At 38.2% G+C, this 8,045-nt stretch overlaps 1 long non-coding RNA gene across 1 annotated transcript in view; it reads right to left on the reverse strand.

Moving 5' to 3' along the window:
• LOC138822013 (uncharacterized) overlaps nt 1-8,045 on the reverse strand; it is a 30,593-nt gene extending 22,548 nt beyond the window's left edge. Inside the window, exon 1 of the long non-coding RNA XR_011370293.1 lies at nt 7,780-8,045. This is a non-coding gene — a long non-coding RNA (uncharacterized lncRNA). The remainder of the gene's footprint in view (nt 1-7,779) is intronic.

Here is an 8,045-nt window from a genome sequence, read left to right on the forward strand (position 1 = left end):
AATGAGAGGGCCACCTCGGGTTCCAGCCACATGGGGATCAGTACTTTTGAAAGAGAGAGAGAAAAAAAGTCAGAATTACAATTAAGTCTGGTGCTAGTGGCTCAGAATTCTAATACTAACTACACAGGACGCTGAGATATGAGGATCATGGTTCATAACCAGCCCAGGCAGAAACGTCTGTGAGACTCTTATTTCCAAAGAACCACCAGAAAATCAGAAGTAGTGCTTTGTGCTCAAGTGGTAGAGCACTAAATAGCCTTTTGCTGAGGCTTTCGGGAACAGTGCCCATGCCTAGAGTTCCAGCCCCACAACTGACAAGAAGTGAACTTCCTAACACAAGAAGTGGACTGAATAGCATCCATTCTCCTAGGGAGCAGGGTATCAAAGTCAGGCAGAGCTTCCTGTGAAATTGAAGTCATAAGTAGGTCAACTGGCTTCTCTGTGCTTTGGTTTCACCAGCTACAAAACTCAACATAGTGAAGGATCCTCTTCCTCATGGCGATAGGGTAATGATGAAAGAGAGCCATGTTTTGTTTCATAAGCCCACATCTGTTGGACAATTAATAACAGGCCCCACCTGAGCCCTTCCCAGCTATCTTCCTGTCATTTGCTCACAGAATTGCGGAGAAACTTATCTGAAGGCTGCTCCCTCTGTGCCTAGCCATGCTCCAGAGTTCCCTCTGTATAAATCCCTTGTTTCCTCACAACTGTCCTGAGAGGAGAATGAGGTCTGATGGTTGTGACCCTACCCAGAGCTTCACCTGTGGTCAAGAATCATCTGCTGTGATTATTCTGCCTGCTCAAACTGACTTAAGAAACCATTCAAGCCACAGGAAAATCAAAAACCACAAACAGACCAGAGACTGCAACAAGAGACAGCTTAAGGACACAAGGGAGATACATTATATTACCATCCCCACCCAAAAATATCAAAGAACTCTTTTTTTGTACCTTTATAAAAAATGTTTTTCTAAAAGTTTTTTTTTTAATTTTGAATTTTTTACTTTAATTTTTTTTGTTTTTTGTTAACATTTTTTTCTTCCTCTCAGAATTTTCATTTTAGGGGTATATGTGTGTGTACTTTTTTCTCTTGTCTTCTTAAAATTTTTTTTGTTTAGCTCTACTGACCATTTGCCCTTTGTTTCTTTCCTTCTTACTCTTTTCACTTTTTCTTCTTTCCTATCTTCTTTGCGTGACTTAATTGTTATTCTGCTAATCCTCAGATATGCCAATAGTCGATTATTAGACCTTAGCCCCATTGTGTACACCCTTAATCCAGAAATTTATTACTCAATTTAAAACCTCTTAGCCTTAAATTTCTTAATAGCAGTACTACCCTTTTTACCTGTATAATATTTTAAGAATTTTTATTTTTAAGTTTTTCACATCTCCTTTCTATCCATCCCCTTCTCTTATTCTATCCACGTTCTTCTCTGAATATTACGTTTTCATTTTGCATAATTTTTAAGTGTTGAACTTCTTAATTTTTATTTTTTTGTTTTTCTATTTTTTCTTGTCTTTTTTCTTTCTCTTTCTTCTTATTTCTCTCTCTACTATCATTCTATCCAACCTATTTCCCGCTTTGAGATTAGGATTGAGTTAACTATCCCACTGCCTTTCCACATACTTATGTGCCTATTTTTACCCATATCTCTCCCTAAACTTAATCATTTCTGTTTGCCAAATTCTTCTTTGCGGTTTGTAGCCCATTAATACATAGTTGTTTGATGTTGAATAGGTATATCTGTAGAACTAGATTGTATCTGCAGATTTTTGAGTGTGGAACTACAGACTTTGGTTGATGCTTGCCTTAAAATAGTGTGCTAGCACAAAACTGGCATTACTTTCATCCCAAATGGGCAGAGCAACCTGGAAAAACACAAGAAAAATGACAAGTCCGGGTATCTCAACTCCCACTCATGGTAATCAGGGGTCAGAAAAGATAATCAATAATCCAGAGGAGAGTTCTCAAAAAGCTCTATAAACACTACTGGTAAATATAGTAAATGAAAAGAGTGAAAACCTGCAAAGGACTCCGCATGAGCGTGATAGGGAGAGAGAGGAGGCAAAACAAAGATTAATACAAGAATATCATGAGCGTGAGGAAGCTACTCAAAGATTGATACAGGAATTGCATGCGCAGATGGAGAGCACTCAAAGAGAAATAAAGGAATGTCATGAGCAGGCTGAGATCAGTCAAAGAGAACTACAGGAACTGCGTGAACGTGAAGAAGCTAATCAAAAAAAATACAGGAATTGAGAGAGTGAGATGAGAATGCAGAAAGATCACTAAAGGCATTCATGGAATCCATAAACAGAGAACTGAAAGAAGTCAGAGAGACCACAAAGGGAATGCTGAATGGAACCCCAACAGAAGGAATGGGAATAACAAATCAACTAAGGGATTTGAGAATAAACACTGAAAACCAAATTAAGGAAGAAAAGAAGTTCATACAAGTTCTAAAACAATGCTGCAACAAAGAATTTGAAGCCAACAAAGTTGACCAACTATAAGAAGAAATTTAAAACAAAGTATAAAGTCTCTATTGTAGGTTAGACCATGCAGAAGATCGACTCTCGGGGATTGAAGAGAGCCTAGATATTATAGAGAAAGAACATACAACTATTTAAGACAAATCCAAGAAATATGATAAATCTATCCAACATTTGGAAGACACCATCAGAAGGCCTAATCTGAGGCTAACGGGTGTAGAGGAGAAGCTAGAGACAGAAGTTAATGGTCTAGGAAATTTGTGTAACAGGATCCTAGCAAAGAACTTCCCAAACACGCAAAAAGAAAGTCCTATTCAGATACAAGAAGCTGGTAGAACTCCAAATAGACCAGCCCAGAATAGGACATCCACCATCAAATTATAATCCACACAGGATCAATTCAGACCAAAGAAAAGATCCTTAAAGATGACGAGGAGAAAAGATCAATCACCTATACATGGAAATCAATTGGAATCACCTCAGATTTCTCAGCGGAAACAATCATTGCAAGAAGAGCCTAGAATGATGGATTCCATGCCCTAAAAACAAACAACTATCAAACAAGAATTTTGTACCCAGCTAAACTCTCCTTAACTGGAGGTAAAATAAAAACCTTCCATAGCAAAGAAAAATTGATACAATATATCTCCACAAAACCAGCCCTACAAAACATTCTTAAAGATGTCCTACACATAGAAAACCAACAAGATCACAATAAAGGCCAAGAAATCGCACCCAAACTGAGAATCCAAGAACCATAAGAAGAACCCAGTTGACTCAGCACTCAAGAAGGTGGATAAAATGGCAGGTACTCCCAAATACCTCTCAATCTTAACTCTCAACATTAACGGACTTAACTCTCCAATTAAGCATCGTAGACTATCTAGTTGGATTAAAAGCAAGATCCTTCTATCTGCTAGGATCAGGAGTCACATCTTGCATATAAAAACAAACACATTTTGGATATGAAAGGCTGCAACCAAATCTACCAAGCAAATGGCCCCCATAAACAGGCAGGAGTTGCAATCCTAATATCAGATAAAAGAGACTTCAAAATGAAATTTGTGAAAAGAGATAAAGAAGGTCACTACATACTAATTAAGGGATCTATCCTTCAAGAAGATATTACAATTCTGAATATCTATTCGCCAAGCAATGGAGCCCCCAAATTTATCCAAGAAACACTACTTTCCCTCAAATCTGACAGAGATCCAAAGAGATTAATTTGTGGGGTATTTAACACACCAGTTTCCTCACTAGATAGATAAACTCAGTAAAAACTCAACAGAGAAAACGCAGATCTAAACAACTGCATAGATCAACTAGATTTCACAGACATCTACCGAATATTTCACACAGCATCATCAGAATACACGTTTTTCAGAAATATTGAAGTTATACCTTGCATTCTCTCAGACCACAAGGAAATAAAATTAAAACTTAATACCAAAAGCCACCAAAGAAAATCCTATAACACATGGAGCCTGAAAAACACACTGCAGAATCACGAGTGGGTCATGGAAGAGATTAGAAAGGAAATTCAAATGTTCTTGAACACACAAATTACCAGCTCCTCTGGGACACAGGAAAAGCAGTACTCAGGGGCAAGTTCATCGCTCTGAGTTCCTACATCAACAAATTCGAGAGATCTGAAACCCACCATTTGATGAGACATCTGAGCCTCCTTGAAAAAAACAGCAAGATAATCCCCCATCCAGTAGACGGTAAGAAATAATTAAAATTAAATCAGCATTAAATGAATTAGAATGCAAAAGGAATCATCAAAAGAATCAACAAAACAAAGATTTGTTACTTCAAAAAATTAACAAAATTGACAGACTCTTAGCAAATCTTATCAGAAAAAGAATAAAACACACGCAAATAAATAAACTCAGAGATGCGAATGGAAACATCACCACAGAATCAACCAAGATTCAGAACATTATAAGGAAATATTTCTGAAAACTTTATGCTAATAAGTTTGACAACTTGACAGAAATGGACCTTTTCCTAGCAAATATTGACATGCTGAAACTAAACCAGGATGAGTTAAACCATCTTAACAGGCCCATATCAAGCATTGAAATAGAAACCACAATAACAGACCTCCCATCTAAGTAAAGCCCAGGACCAGATGGCTTTAGAGCAGAATTCTATAAGGCCTTCAAAACACAGCTCACACCAATACTCCTCCAAATCTTCAATGAAATTGAAAGAAAAAATTCACTACCGAACACATTCTATGAAGCCATCATAAGCCCCATCCCCAAACCAGGCAGGGACTCATCACAGAAAGAGAACTATTTACCCATTTCTTTGATGAACATTGATGCAAAACTTCTCAACAAAATTTTGGTCAATCGATTTCAACAATTCATCCAAAAAATCATACACCATGATCAAACAGTATTCATTTCAGGGAGGCAAAGCTGGCTCAATATACAAAAATCAAGTAATATAATTCATCACATCAACAGGAGCAAGGGTAAGAACCACATAGTTATCTCAATTGATGCTGAAAAAGCATTTGACAAGATCCAACTCCCCTTTATGATTAAGGTTCTGGGAAAACTAGGAATCCATGGAACTTTCCTCAATATAATAAAGACTATATAGGACAATCCTACAGCCAGCATTAAACTTAATGGTGAAACATTAATGCCATTTCCTCTTAACTCAGGAATGAGACAAGAATGTCTCCACTTCTCTTCAATCTAGTGTTAGCATGCCTAGCTACAGGAATAAGACAAGACGCAAACGTAAAGGAGATCCAAATAGGGAAAGAAGAAGCAAAACTCTCCCTCTTTGCAGATGACATGATCTTGTATTTAAAGAATCCCATAGACTCCATTCCCAAATTACTCTAGCTGATTTAAAACTTTGGCAAAGTAGCAGGGTATAAAATTAACCCTCAAAAAACAATGGCTTTTCTGTATGCCAACAATGAGAAAAGTGTGGCTGAAATTAGGAAAGCATCTCCATTCGTAATACCACACAAAAAATAAAATACCTAGGAATTAACTTAATCAAAGAAGTGAAGGACCTCTATGATGAAAATGTAAAAAACCTGAAAAAGGAAATCAAAAGAAATCTTAGAAAGTGGCAAAAACTCCCATGCTCCTGGATTGGAAAAATCAACATCATGAAAATGGCAATACTTCCCAAGGCTATCTACAAATTCAATGCAATTCCTATGAATATTCCAACCTCATTCTTCAAGGAAATAGAAGAGGCAATCCAATAATTCATAGGGAACAATAAAAGATCCCGAATAGCAAAAATGATCCTCAACAGAAAGAACAGTCCTGGATGAATATTAATTCCAAATTTCAAACTCCTCTACAAAGCAATAATAATCAAAAGAGCTTGGTACTGGAACAAGAACAGACCACAGGACCAATGGAATAGAATTGAAAACCCAGAAATGAACCTACAGACCTATAGCCATCTAATATTCGATAAGGGAGCTAAGAAAATAGAATGGAAGAAAGAAAGCTTCTTCAGGAAATGGTGCTGGCAAAATTGGTTAACTACTTGTAGAAAACTAAAACTAGACCCTTATATATCACCCTGCACCAGAATCAACTCCAAATGGATCAAAGACCTCGATGCCAAAGCAGACACTCTGAAAACATTACAGGATGGAATAGGAAAAATCCCAGGTCTACTTGGCAAAAGCTGAAATTTTCTGAATAGAGACCCTGAAACACAACAAACCAAAGAAAGGTTGGACAATTAGGATTGCATGAAATTGGAGAGCTTCTGCATGGCAAAGGATATAGCTAGCAAGATCAATAGAAAGACCACAGACTTGGAGAAAATCTTCACTAGCCATACAACTGACAAGGGTCTCATAGCTAAAATAAATCCCCCAACAACAAATCTTCAAAGAAACAACTGCCCAATAAATAAGTGTGCTAAAACCTTAAAGAGAAACTTCTCTGAAGAGAAAAGAAGGATGGCCAATAGACACATGAACAAATGCTCAACCTCTCTAGCCATAAAAGCAATGCAAATCAAAACAACTTTGAGATACCACCTCATCCCAGTTAGAATGGCTATAATCAAGAACTCTGATAACAACAGATTCTGGAGTGGATTTGGAGAGATGGGAACTTTATTGCAGTGTTGGTGGGAGTGTAAATTTGTTCAACCACTTTCAAAAGCAGTATGGAGGTTCCTCAAAAGACTCTATGTACAGTTCCCCTATGACCCAGGCAATCCCAATTTTGGGCATTTACCCAAATGTTCACAAACAAGACCACATTAAAGCTACCAGGACAACTATGTTTATTGCAGCATTATTTACGATAGCTAAGGTATGGAACCAACCCAGATGCCCCTGGGTAGATGAATGGATCAAGAAAATGTAGTATATATACACAATGGAATTCTATGCCTCCATCATAAAGAATGACAGTGCTCCATTGGTTAGGAAATGGAAAGACTTGGAAAAAATTATATTAAGTGAAATAAGCCAGGCCCAAAGAAACATAGGTTCCATGGTTTGCCTTATTTGCAATAACTAGTATATGTCTGAGTCAAGCAAAACAGGTCAGATAAGTTGATGTTAGGGAAATGAACCTTAAAATATGTATTCAATATTTTTTCTTTCATTCGATTGTTTCTATTACATTTATAAGATTATTTCTTTGTTGTTTTTTATGTCCCTCCCCCACAGTATAATCCCTGCTTTAACTGTATTTGATGTTGTTATAATTTATGGAGGGGAAGGGAAAAAACGAATCATTTAAATAGAGATTACAGGTGGACCCATTGCAACAATGAGACATAGAAGTCGTATGTCGAAAATGAACTTTACAACTTTGGTAGGGGGAGGTGGAGGGACAGGAAGGGAGGCGGGGAGAGGATGGGATGAGAAGGGGAAACAAAGGAGGAAGCTACAATACTTGATAAGAAATGTACTCATTATCTTGCCGATGTAATTTTAAACCCTCTGTACAGTATTTTCACAATAAAAAAAAAAAAAGAATCGCCTGATGTGGACTAAAAGTTTGGGATAATCCATCTAAATTGATGACTGAGCATGTTGCTACATATCTACTATACCAACGACAGAGGACCAGGCCTGGTGGAGCATACATGTTATAGATAGGAGGACCTCGATCCAGCCCAGCCAGAGCATATATTGAGGCTCTGTTTCAGGAATGCCCCAAACAGAAAGGTGGCTTCTCAGAGCCAGGGATTGGACAGAAGTAGGAGGTCATGGTGCCCCCAGAAGGGTGTCTGACCCGGGGTAGGGGTAGTTTTGGGCCAGCCACTCACATGTGCTGCTGTGAAAAGTTGCTTGAGGCTGCTCCAGGTGGGGCGAGCAGTGATGGCAGTTGCATTTCAGACACATGGCCTCAGAGCCAGGGACCAGGTTGGGCTTTACGCGGCCTGGCAGGGTATTGCCTGATGTCTGAAATCCTGAACCATGGGCAGGGAGGGCACTGGGGCATGGGCAGCCATATCATTTTCGTTCAAAATTCCAAAGTTGCCTTGAGTCTCTTCCTCACCACTCAGCCATCTCTACCTTCCTCAACTGCTGG

The sequence above is a fragment of the Dipodomys merriami genome, unplaced genomic scaffold (genome assembly GCF_024711535.1).
Source record: "Dipodomys merriami isolate MVZ:Mamm:240054 unplaced genomic scaffold, mDipMer1.0.p SCAF_975, whole genome shotgun sequence".
Taxonomy (NCBI): Eukaryota; Metazoa; Chordata; class Mammalia; order Rodentia; family Heteromyidae; genus Dipodomys; species Dipodomys merriami.